This window comes from Pipistrellus hanaki, assembly GCF_964339955.1.
Source record: "Pipistrellus hanaki genome assembly, chromosome: 3".
Classification (NCBI taxonomy): domain Eukaryota; kingdom Metazoa; phylum Chordata; class Mammalia; order Chiroptera; family Vespertilionidae; genus Pipistrellus; species Pipistrellus hanaki.
Genome location: NC_140505.1, coordinates 147,909,033 through 147,922,717, shown reverse-complemented (window position 1 = coordinate 147,922,717; position 13,685 = coordinate 147,909,033).

Sequence of the window (13,685 nt, the reverse complement as noted above, 5' to 3'; positions counted from 1 at the left end):
TGAATGTGAACATGGATGTGTTCCAAAAAAAATTATTTATGATATTGCAATTTACATTGTATATCACTTTGAATGTAGTGAAATATTATTTTCTTATTTTAAAAATACTTTTAAAAATTAAAAGCATTTTAGTTTATGGGTGTATGATACAAAAATAGGCACTAAACCAGATTTGGTCTGTGGCCTGTAGTTTTCTTTCTTCTAGGGTCTCAGAGTCCTCTACTGCAGGAGGTTATATGTGCTCTACTTAGAATAAGACTACTTCATTTCTGCCCACAATTCATCAGCTGGAATGTGATTACCTGGTCATATCGGACCTACAAAGAACACTGGGAAATGTAGTTCCTCTGTGTCCAAAATAAAGGGAATATATATATATTGGTGAACATTAACATGTCTATCATAGCCTGCTCTTCAGATAATCAAATTTTCATTTTCTCTCTTTTTTTTTTTTTCCACATGTAGATTTTACTCACTTCCAAAGTCCAGTTCAGAGACCAAGGTCTCAGGTCATTCATGTCCTCTACAGTACTGCAGATATAGTTGGTCATAGTCCTGTGACCTGTGACCTTAGAATGTGTCCCTGACATCCGTCGTAACAAATAATTCCAATTGGAAAGGGTAAGTAAGGGAGAGAGAGCCAATACCTGCTAGGGGGAATCCAGCTGGACAAATGCTGTGAAGGCTCCCTACCCAGAGACCAGAGGAGGCACACCGATTGCTTTCTGATTCGGCTCTCTGGAAGGAACACTAGCACAGTATTCTCTGTAGCCTGTGACTCTAAACCTTGGGAGGTTCTTGCATAGCTCTTGTTCTCCTTGAGACATCTGAAGTAGGTTATGCCTGTTTTCTTTGGGCCTAGAGAGCTCTGACAGTCCACTGCCAATCTAAAGACTATTTGAGTGCTCTTTAATTACAGGCTCCCGGAGACCACCCTCATGGTTTTATGTGCCATGCAATTTCCTCACGAACAAAGCTGCAGATTTATTTGCTTACAATAAGTACCATGTGCTTATCGCCACACCCAAAGATGCTTTCCGGGCATTGCTTTCAAATCAGCTTGATTTTATTATCTCATTCTCCCATTTGTTTTTTCTTAACCTAATGGTGGCTAATCAGTTAGTTCAACAGAAGTGTTTGATGACTCAAAGCCTTTCTCAATCATATCACTTATTATTTGGGATCTAGAAGGCACAGACATGTCCAACCCTTTGAGAGTCCACATTTTTAGACTCTTTCTATTCCCTCTTACTTCTGCTTGCAAAGTGGCCAACTCTTTCCTGAGCTCATTTCTTTCTTATAAAACCTGCCAAAAGCAGACAACACTAGTTAGGTTGGACGACTAACCTTGTTTTCCAACCCTTTTCCCTAGGGCTGCAATTCAGTAAGCACATGGTCTGCCTATTGAATTACTGCCGGCAACAGATGTTTTACAAATGTTTTTCTGTAGCATAATGTTTCCTGATGTTCAGTCTGCCGATCACCTTCCTCCTCATAAGCCACATTCAGTTTCCATTGAAAAATATAGGCATTAGTTTGGCTACTAGTAAGTGCTGTAGCAAACAACATTAAAACTTCAGTAGGATAACAATTACATTTTATTTCTCATTCATGGCCTAGTCCAATTTGGTGTTCATTGGGCAGCTTTCTATGTAGTCTCTGATTCTAGTCCTTGGGAGGAGATTTGATCAAACAATTATTTAAGGTTCCAAATTTAAAGACTCTGAGAAGATACTATGAAGAATGACACAGGAATTAAGGTACTAGTATAAGACAGGTACTTGAATAACTTAAGAGAAAATAAACCAAAATTTAGATCCAGATGAGGAGCAAGAACCACTAGATGTCATGTCCCACGGAATTGGGATGAAACTCTTAAAATATACTTCCTCAGATTCTCCTATGGATGGGATTGGTTAGGAAGTCAGACCAACAGCTGCAGGATCCAGAAGGCAGCAGAGAAAAGAAACCAGGCAGATGTTACCCGTTCTCTCCAAAGAGCACCTGAGCGTGGCACAGGAGTTGGCCAGATCTCAGGAGAGCTCCTCCTTTAAATGGGCCTTATCACTCTTTGCTTGTGTTGAGCATCCTTTTCATTGTCGCTTTGGGAGTTGGTTTAAAGCTTAGGAATAGCTTAAATTTCTTTGTTTTGTTTTGGAAATAGCAAGCTTGTATCAGGATTAGCTGTGCATTGGCATCTATGGTGAACTTTCTTTGATTTTATTTGTTTTCCTAATTAACTCCTCAGTATTTGTATAGTCTCAGTGACTATCTATCTATCTATCTATCTAGGCAATATGCAAATTATCTAGGACACTGTAACAGTCATGACAGCCTCAGAAGGAGCAGGGCCCACAGAGCATGGCCCATGGCGAGCAGGCAGGCCTGCCTGCAGAGAGTGGGGAGAAGGGTGGGACTACCTGCTCACCAGGGTGCATTGGCAGTCCTGTCTCTGCACCTGAGCTGCAGAGGAAACGCTTTTTCTGACTGCTCATTGGCTAAGCTCCCTGTTCACCACTCTTGGTAACTTGGGTAATAAGAATAAGAGGGTGATCTAGGGATTTTCCACCTCACTCCTGGAGGAAAAAACAAAGGTCCACTGCTAGAGGGGCTAAGAAATGTCATATCCTGCCCTAGCCAGTTTTGCTCAGAGGATAGAACCTCGGCCTGCCGGGTTTGATTCTGGTCATGGGCATATACCTAGGTTGCAGTCTCCTCCCTGGCCGGGGCCCAGGTCAGGGCTCAAACAGGAGCCAACCAATCATAGTTTGATTGATGTTTCTCTCTGTCTTTCTCTCCCTCTTCTATGCCCTCTAAAAATCAATGAAAAAATATCCTCCTGTGAGGATAAGAAAGAAAGAAAGAAAGAAAGAAAGAAAGAAAGAAAGAAATGTCATATCCTATGAAAGACACATCTTGAAAATGCCTAAAGAACATTGTCATTTTTCTGTTGTGAAGGGACTAGAGTCATTGTTGATGAAAACACCTTGTTGGCTTTTGCGGTGGCCAGCAGTGGCAGCAGCAGTGGGGTGATGGGAGCAGTGCCTTCCCCTAATCAGCCTGGTCACCTCCTGCAGAAGGAGGCCAAGCTTTGGCCTAGGCCCACTCCAGGGCATAGGGACCCGCCCCTTCTCACCACCCCCCACCCCCATACACAAATTTCATGCACCAGGACTATAAATATAAATAAGTAAATAAATGTATATTATAATTATCATGTGATCCAGCAATTGCACTTCTGAGTATGTGTCCAAAGGAAATGAATACAGGATTTCAAAAATATACCCACACCCCCATGTTCACTGCAGCATTATTCACAATTGCAAAATACGGAAACAATCTATGTGTCCATCAACAAATGAATGGCTAGAGAAGATGTGGTTTACTATCATATCAGAATACTATTCAGCCATGAGAAAGAAGGAAATCCTGCAGTTTGCAACAACATGGGTGGGTCCTGAGGGCATTTGCTATGTGGAATCAAAAATAAAAAGCCAAAGCCAGAAACAGAGAGTGGAAGAGTGGTTGCCAGGGACTGGGGTTGGGGGAAATAGGAAGAGGTCCATAAACCGATACAAACTTTCAGCTCTAAGATGAATAAGATCTGAGTATCTAACTTGGTGACTCTAGTTCATAATGAGGGGAAGCAAAGATTTCCTCCCCAAAATATGCCTTTGGGGTATTGATTTTAAGTTAGTTATTAAGGAACAAATGACTCAGAAAACAAAACAAAATAAAAAATAAAATAAAATAAAAAATAAAAAAATAAAAAAATAAAAAAAAAACTTGACCTTCCCCCTAATTGCCTAAAAGGAATTTAGGTGTAAGACCTGCTTTGGGCAGGAAGATATCATGATAGCTAATTATGGGGTAATGCAAACTGTGTGTGATAAGGAGAAACCTAGTAAGCAAGCCCATTCATTCCAAATCCTCTCTGTGTCCCATTGTTAAAGACTGCCCAGCACTTGTCCTTTGTTGATTTGTTGATGTTGGCCATTCTGACAGGTGTGAGATGGTACCACATTGTTGTTTTGATTTGCATCTCTCGGATAATTAGTGACTTTGAGCATGTTTTTATGTACCTCTTGGCCTTCCTTCTGTCTTCTTTTGAGAAGATTCTATTTAGATCCATGGCCCATTATTTAATTGGGTCATTTAAAAGTTGTATAAGCTGTCTGTAGATGTTGGAGATTAAACCTTTATCAGTGATAACATTTGCAAATATGTTCTCCCATACAGTGGGCTTTCTTGTTGTTTTGTTGATGGTTTCCCATCCAAGTACTAACCAGGCCCGACCCTGCTTAGCTTCCGAGATCAGACAAGATCGGGCGCGTTCAGGGTGGTATGGCCATAGACTGTTGATGGTTTCTTTTGCTGTAAAAAAGCTTTTTATTTTGATGTAGTCCCATTTGTTTATTTTCTCTTTGGCTTCCATTGCCCTAGGGGCAGTATCAGTGAAGAAGTTATTTTGGCATATGTCTGAGATTTTGGATGCCTCTAGTATTTTTATGGTTTCCCATCTTATGTTTAAGTCCTGTATCCATTTTGAGTTTATTTTTTGTGTATGGTGTAAGTTGGTGATCTAATTTCATTCTTTTGCATGTATCTGTCCAATTTTCCCAACACCATTTATTGACAAGACTATCCCAGTGCATGAATTCCTGCACCTTGAAAGGAACTGTGGGCCACAAGGCTGTGGTGGGCACAGGGGCGGGTCTCAGCCCATCCTCTGCTCCCCCATCCAGCCCCTCTCACCATGGCTCTGGTCCCCTCTCTTCCAGCAGCCTCATTCCCATCGCCTCCATTCCCACACGCTGACAGCACTGGCCCCACTGGCACCTGCTGACTGAGCAGAGTAAGTGTGGCCAGCGCCTTCAGCAGGTGTGAGCATCACCTGCTTCCTGACTGCCTTTTAGGAGCAGGGGAAGGTGAAGAAGCCCTCAGGGGCGATAGGAGCCAGCAGCCGGTGTGGGCACTGGCAGTAGGTGCTAGCTCCCAGTGGGACCATGGCACGTGGGAGCAAAGCATTTTCAGTAACCACCAGAGGCTCACACTGATGACAGTGACTGGCACCCACCTTAGTCCGGCGCCCCCTGTCACCTGCTCCACCATCTCTCTGTGGCCGATACCCACCATATTCCATATTCTGCACTCTGACGCCTGCTTCCAATACCCGCAACATTCCGCATGTGCCCCTGGTGGTCAGCGCATGTCATAGCGACTGTTTGTTCAGTTGTTCTGCCATTCCCTCCATTTACATATAAGGGTTTTATATATATAGCAGTGATGTAACAATATACACCAAATCATCATGATGAACACCTTATATTATATTTTTGTCAATTATACCTCAATTGAAATCTAGAACATAAAAATTATTAATAGAGATTGTATTCTACACTAGCCTTCAATGGCACTATGTAGAAGTCAAGAGGTCAGTAAGACATGAATCCTGCTCTCAGGTGTGTTCAGCAGGATTGAATACAATTAAGTGAAAGGTAATCAGGAGGAGGGGGAAAATAATGTACTGGGAATTCAAGTAAGAATACAGATTTAACATTTGTTCTACATGTTTGCAGACAATGTGGTTTGCTAAGAAGCATAGGGGAAAGCTATCTTATGTTATGGAAATAAAGCATATGAAAATAACAAGAAGCAGCAGAGGCAGCAGCCACCAGCAAAGAGGCTGCCACACTTTTCATTGTTTCTATACTCAACTCCATCCCTATGATTTTTGCTCAGACAGCATTCAAAAAGATTCTGCTTAAATAGCTGTCTCCCCCTCATCAGAACAATGATAATGGGATGGTTATCAAGCAGTCAGATTAATAGTAAAGAGAATAAATTTTAGAAATGTAATTTTAAAAAATACATAAACTAACATGTAAACAAGACAGTTCATGTTTGATAAAGGTTAAAGTATAAGCAATCCCCCTCACCCCTGCCTTTTTTTTTAAAGGAGGTGAAACAAAACTCTGGGATGGCTAACATAGTCAGGTACAGAATAACAAAGTAGCTTTCAGAAAACACATGCCAAATGTCTCAATGCAATAACTGTCTTCATTGTTAATCATCACTCAACGAGGTGTTTGACTTGTGTCCTGCTCTGTGGAGAGTGAGACTGTAACCAAAGTGGTACAGCTCTGTTCCTGTTGGCTTTGCTGCGCAGTTAAAATAATTCAAATTACTGAAATAGAATCAAGCTGCTTTATTCACAGCAAGACAAAGCCACGTTCCTTTGGAATATCATTTAGAGATGATGAAATGGTGAGCGCAGTTCTGTACTGAGGAATGTATTTACTACACAGGTAAAGCACAATTACTAGAAAAATTCAATTTGAAGTAGAAAATACATGCCATTGAGGAATAGTAATATATCACTGAACAGAATGCGATTCTACACAGCATTGAATATGGTCTTAGAAAGATGATTTCATAAACACACTTGGGAGAATGTAATTTGAATATAAATGTTCTCTTACTTAGCATTTTGAAATTTTTACATATTTCAAATATATCAGAAGAGATCATTTGGTGAATTGAGAGGAGAATTTTTATCTTCTTGATAAGATAGAGAACTCCAGTAAAGGAGTCCCAGTGTGCAGTCTCAGGTCCTGAGCCCAGTGTGGCTTTGGCTGAGGGACTTGGAGTTTGGTTCCCGGCTTGACACATCCACAGGCACATGAATGACTGGAGAACACCTGGAATGGAGTATCTGCGCTCTTTTATGAGGACAGGCTAAATGACTTAGAGAAATTTCATCGTGGAGGAAGAGGGCTCTAGCAGGCTACTTGAAGGGAGGTTTGAGAAAATGGCCCAATGAGTAGAACTAGAATGAACATGACATAAATTGTTGAAATTTAAGGTAAATAGATTTCAGCGGATGTTCTGAAGAACTTAGAGGATTCCAAAACTGGAATAGATGGTTTTTGGAGGTGGTTTCTTATTTTTGGTATGTGGAGTTATTTGGAGATATAATAATCAGACTTTTAAAGAAATAAAGAGGTTATAAAAGTAACCATTAATGATACATATGACAATTCTCTATGGTAAAAATGAGAAGAAATCAACTATTAAAATAATTTAATATATCGAGGAAAACATTGGCAAATATATCAAAGGATTTCTAACAATTACATATAAGTATTTTTATTGTGACTTATAAGCAAAACATCAAAGCACAGACATTTAGTAACAAAGAAGTAGAAAATGAGAACCTATATAAGTTTAACCTCAGTTATTTAAAGCAATTAAAATCAACACTAACCTACCATTTTACATCTAATAAGGAAACACTATTGAACAACAAAATTAAATTTATAATATGCGATGATGGCAAGGTTGTTTGAAAAATAATTCTATACATTGCCAGTGGCATTGTTCATTGGCACAGCCTTTAGAAAAGCAATAAGACAAGCTAAACTCCATCATTAGACCTGTTCATAACTTGCTTCATTAAATATACTCTTGAAAATACAGTGTAAGGAAATAACTTACATGATTTTATTGCAGCAGGATCCACAACAGTGAAAAACTAAGAAGGAAATAAACTATATTTCCAAAAAATCAATGAAATATTTACCAGTCATTAAAATTCTATGAACACCTAAAGATGTACACATTGTATGTAATAAAATGCTATGGGAAAGTTAGAAATAAAAACTATAATGTGACTGCAACAATGTAAGATATGTAAGCATGAGCAAAGAAAAATAGTAACAAACGTGGTGAGATTGTAATTTTTTTCTTTACTATTCTGTGTTTAGAAAGTGGAGCTGTATTTACTGAAATAATTAGGAATGAAGACCTTTTATACCTGGCATTACCATGTATAATTTTTGAAAAGCTTGCTTCCACAAATCCTGTAATTTCCATACATACATATGAAAAACTGTCTGGCTTAACATGAGAATAGAAATAGAAGTGAAAACACAATTAATTAATTTGTAAATTCACTTATCTGAATGCCAGCAATAAATACCATTATTTTTAAATACCTGAAATATACAGAATGAAATATAAAAACAAGTGTAGCCAGAACTATTATGCACCCTGAGTATCTGGCATCCTCCTCTGCATCTCACAGACAACCGCTTCCTGATTTGATATTTTTCATTACCATGTATTTAAAACACTTATACTTGAATAAATACAAGGGGTTGAAAAAAAGTAGGTTTACAGGGTTTTGCATGGAAAAATAGAAAATGCAAAAATAAATAATACAAAAAAAAAAATAAACTCATGTATTCACGACTGTAAACCTACTTTTGCCTGCCCCTGTATATCTGATCTAATAAAGAGGGAATATGCTAATTGACCTTGATGCCACCACAAAGATGGTGGTGCCCACAGCCAATAAGGAGGGAATATGCTAATTGACTGCCATGCCCTCAAACATGGCAGCGCCCACAGCACAAGATGGCGGCACCCAGTCCTCTCAGCCCCACTGGGGTGGCAGATGCAGCAAGGCTGAGCCTATCCCCAGGCGGGCCGGGCACTGTCTGCACCTGCCTCTAGTGTCCCCCAGTCCTCTCTGCCCCCCAGCCAAGCAGGGCCTCCTAAGGCTCAGGTAACCAGGGCTGGCTGAGGCTTGCACTGCTGGCAGTGGCAGCATCAGAGGTGTGATGGGTCATCACCTTCCCCTGGTTGCTGGGTCACCTCCTGCCTCTGAGGGCTCCAGGACTGTAAGAGGGGGCAGGCTGGGCTGATAGACCATTGTCTCTTCAGTGCATGAATTTTCATGCACTGGGCCTCTAGTTCTTATATAATACTTAGTGTTACACATTTCAATGTTTTGTATAAATACTGTTATGCATGTATTTTATACATCTTCCTTTTTTTATTTTTTTTTATTTTTTACTTAAACATTATTTCTGGCCTATAGGCTGTGGTATCTGAGATTGTTTTTGAGATTTATGCTTGTTGCTGTACAGAGTTTGTATTTATATTCATACTCCAAAGTATTCCAAAATATAAACATATCACATTTTGTTTATCAGTGATCCTATTGATTGATAATTCAATGCTTTCTAAGATTTTGTTATGAAAAATAATGTTGTGCACATATCTTTTATATGTCTTTTTTTTACATGTGTATGAGAATTTCTATAAATCAATGTTATTCAATAGAATTTCTACAATGAAAATATATCATTGCACTATCAAATGTTATAGCCACTAGCCATTTGGGCCCTTGAAACGTGTTCATGCAACTGAGGAACTAAATTGCAATTCCATTTTAATTATTTTAAATTTAAATAGCCGCTGGTGGTTATTGTATTGGACAGTGTATCTCTACATCATACACTGAGGGGTACATGCTGGGTCACAAGGGGTGTGCATCCTCAAATTCTTTTTTAAATTTAATTTAAAAAAATTTTCCATCACCATTTATCCCCTTTATACACTTTTGCATATCCACCCTCTCCATTCCCCACAGTTACCACACTGTTGTCCATGTCTATGAGTTCTCTTTTTTTCTTTTTTGCGCAATTCTCCCGCCATCCCCTCCTCCAACTCTCTCCCTATGAGCATAAGACTGGTCTTCCTGCTATCTATCTATTAGCCTGTCTCTCTTTTGCTTAGAAGTTCAGTTTGTTCAGTAAATTCCACATAAGAGTGAAATCATATGTCTTTCTCTGACTGGCTTATTTCACTTAGCATAATGTTCTCCAGATCCATCCATGCTGTTGCAAAGGGTAGAATTTTCTTTCTTTTTATGGCAGAGTAGTATTCTATTGTGTAAATGTATCTAAGATTTTTTATTCACTCATATACTGATGGATGCTTGGGCTGCAAATTTAGATATTGCAAAACTGCACTCCACAATTGTTTGGGAGCTTGTGTGATGTATAATCCCACTACTGGTGTGCAACTTCCTGTTACTTCACATCCTCTCCCACAACAGGTGTTATCCTATTTTTTAATTCAGTCACACCCCCCCCCCCCCAATATTATCATACTAGAGGCCTGGTGCATGAAATTTCTCAGGCATGGGAGGGGATCCCTAAGTCCAGCCTGCACCTTCTCACAATCTGGGACCCCTCAGAGGATGTCCAACTGTTGGTTTAGGCCCAATCCTGTTGGTTTAGGCCCAATCAGACATCCCTCTCAAAATCTGAGACTGCTGGCTCCTAACCACTCGCCTGCCTGCCTGATTGCCCCTAACCGCCTCTGCCTTGGCCCCTGTTGCCTTGGCTTCATCTAGAATAGGGGTGTCGAACTCAATCAGAGAAGGAGCCAAAATCTAAAATCCAGCCTAAATCGCGGGCCGAATGGTTTACTGAACAGTCATAAACTGACAATGTCATAAACTGACAGAGGAGTGCAGTGATGACAGCGTGGTGCGGGCCACATTGCAAGGCCTGGCGGGCTGGATTTGGCCCGCGGGCCTTGTGTTTGACACATGTGATCTAGAAGGACATCCAGAATGATGTCCAGAAGGCCATTTTGCTGTCTGGTCTAATTAGTATATTATGCTTTTATTATTATAGATGAGAGTCCCAGTGCATGAATTCCTGCATGGGTGGGGTCTGCCAAGCCTGGCCAGAATCCTGGCAGATCAGGATTGGGCCTGTCAGGAGGAATAGACTGTGGGAGGTTGGCCAGCCCACCTGATTGGGGCCAGATTAGGGCCAGGCCAGCTTGGGGAAGGGGCCATAGGAGATTGGGGGGCAGGCCCTGCCTCTGATTGGGGTGGGGGGGCTGATTGGGGGCAGGGCCAGCTATGGGGAGGAGCTGTGGGTGGTGGGCCAGCTGGCCTCACCCCCAAATGGTGTTGGGGAGCTGATTGGGGGTGGAACTGGCTGTGGGGAGGAGCTGTGGGCCCATCGGGGTGGTGGGGGTTGATCAGGTATGGGGCTGGCTATGGAAAGGTGATGTGGGGGTGGACCAGTTGACCCCACCCCCTATTGGGGTGGGAGGGGCAATCAGGGGCGGGGCTGGCCAGGGGAAGGGGCTTCAAGCTGATAAGGGTGGTGGGGGCCCAACAGAGTTGGGGCCAGCTATTCTGCCCTTAATCGGGATGGGGGAGGCTGATCAGGGGCAGAGTGGGCTGGGGGGGAGTGCCTTGGGGGGGAGGGGCTGCTGGCTGGCCAATCCCACTCCCTGATCAAGCCAATTTGCTGGCCATAGTGGCATCATAGTGACTGACCATTGTGGTCCTTATGGCATTCTGGTAGCTGGCATTTTATATATATAGAGGGTTTTCATATAAACTTACTTGAGAGATCCCAAGCAAATTTTCATGTTTATTAGTTGTTTTGGGTTTTCTTTCTTGAGGAATACTTGGGTATGTCTGTAGCATTTTTCTATTGGATACTTGATTCTTATCTCCTTTTTAGGAGTTTTTAAATATATATTCTGGTAACTAATCTTTTGTGATGACATACAATGCCATATATAATACTTTTCTAGTCTCTGGCCTATATTTTCATATATAATATTTCCTATAGTAGAATTTAACTGTAATTTTATTATATATGTTTTTTGAGTCTATTTTAAAATATCTTGAGGTCAAAAAGCATTCTTCTAGCTCTGGACAGATGACTCAGTTGATTGAAGCATCATCCCATACACCAAAAGGTTGTGATTTGATTCTCAGTCAGGGCAAATATCTAGGTTGCAGGTTCAATACCCAGGCAGGGAGTGCATCTGAGACAACCAATTGAAGTTTATTTATGACATTGATGTTTCTTTCTCTAAAATCAATTAAGAAATACCTTTGTGTAAGGATTAAAACAAAAAAGCATTCTCCTAAAATTTCTTATAACTTTATTTTGCTTTTAATAATTAGGTCTTTAATCTTTGAAGAATTGATTTATATGAAATACTTATGCATTTTTAAATTATATTTTATTGATTTCAGAGAGGAAGGGAGAGGGAGAGAGAGTGATAGGAACATCAGTGATGAAAGAGAATCACTGATCAATTGCCTCCTGCACAGCCCACACTGGGCATCAAGCACACAACCTGGGCATGTGTCCAGACAAAGAATTGAACTATTATCTCCTGGTTTATAGGTCGATGCTCTAGCACTGAGACACACTAGCTGGACTAATTATACATTTTTATATATTTTTTCTTCCATAACCGTTTCCACAGGCCCACTTATTCACTGTAATCATTGAAACATTTCATGTATCCATAAGTGCATGGGATCATTTCTGAGGTCTTAATGCTAATACACACACACACACACACACACACACACACACACGCCTGCCATCTATCTTATTTGTTCCTATAGCAAAGAATCAATTCCTATAGCTTTAAACCATCTTGATATATGAAAGAACAAGTCTCCCTGCTCCCTAATATGACTCTTCAAAATAATCTGCTTTTCTATAATAGTTTAAGATTACCTTAAAATAACTTTTTCTCTTTATTAGAACTACTGGAGATAATTGACATTTTGATGATATTTAGTCTTCCTACTCATTTTTTTCATGTAATTGGATCTTCTGTAATATTAAGCCCCTTTGACTCTCAGTTTTACCCTCGTTATTATCATCCTAGTCCAAATCTTTAGTATCTTGTACAAAATTCTGCAGTATAAATCCATTTCCATATTCACCATCCTCCCAGCCCTTCCCTGACTCACCTGTCTATTCCCCGCACAGTGGCAGGAGTGCTCCCTTTTACTGTCAATCAGAGTATGCTGCAGCTATGCTCAAACATCTCTAAAGATCCTGTCTCACTGAGGATAAAAACAGGGGTCTTTCACCATGGCCTCAGGATAATGTGCTCACCAGCCACTCCTTTGACCACATCTTCTTTGAGTGTCACTGCTCACTTCACTCAAGTTGCATAAAACCATACTCCTATCTTAAACCTGTTCACACACTGCTTCCCTCTGCCTACAGTTCTCTCCTTCCAGATATGCAGATGGTTCACCCTTCACTTCACTCAAGTATCTGCTCCAATGTCACTTTATCTTAGAGAGGACTTCCTGCCCACCCTATCTAAACTGTCAGCCCTGACCGTGTCACCACTATAACCCAACTTAATTTTTATGGATAGCATTTACCCCCACCCAGCATGGCATCTGTCTATTTGTTAACTTGCTTCCCCCCATCAGGATATGAACTCCATGAGAAGTGCTTACTATGCTTTGTTCCTGCTTTATTCGTTGCAGTACCTGGGCACTCCAGCGCTATAGTGCATTGACTGTTGCAAGGAAATCAGCTCATTGTGTAAGCTCCTCACATGGTGCCTACAACAGCTCCTAGTATATGGTAGGTCCTCAAAAAATACTTGTTCAATGAGGTTTGATATTTTTCTCCATAAGGCCATGCATTTCTCTTGATAGAGTTATTCCTGGATTCCTTATGTATACTTTAGAAATTTCCAATTTCTATATTTTCCCTATTTAGACTTCTGTTTTTATGGAAAAGAAAGAAAATTGCTCAACAATTGACATCATCTCTACTCCTACATTATAGTCACACTCATTCCAGAGTGTTATTTTAAAACAACTAACGCTGGAGATAAATAGGAAAGCATGTTTTAAATGCAATGTTTTGGTGGTGACAGTAATATGTCATTTTTCATACACAATAAAAGAGAATTTCAGAATTTGTCATGCAAACTGTCTCGATGAACAAGAATTTGATCCCAGTACAAAGACATGAGGTTTGGAAGAGCCGCCCCAGCTTCCTGGCCAGTACAAGGTACACAGGAAAATG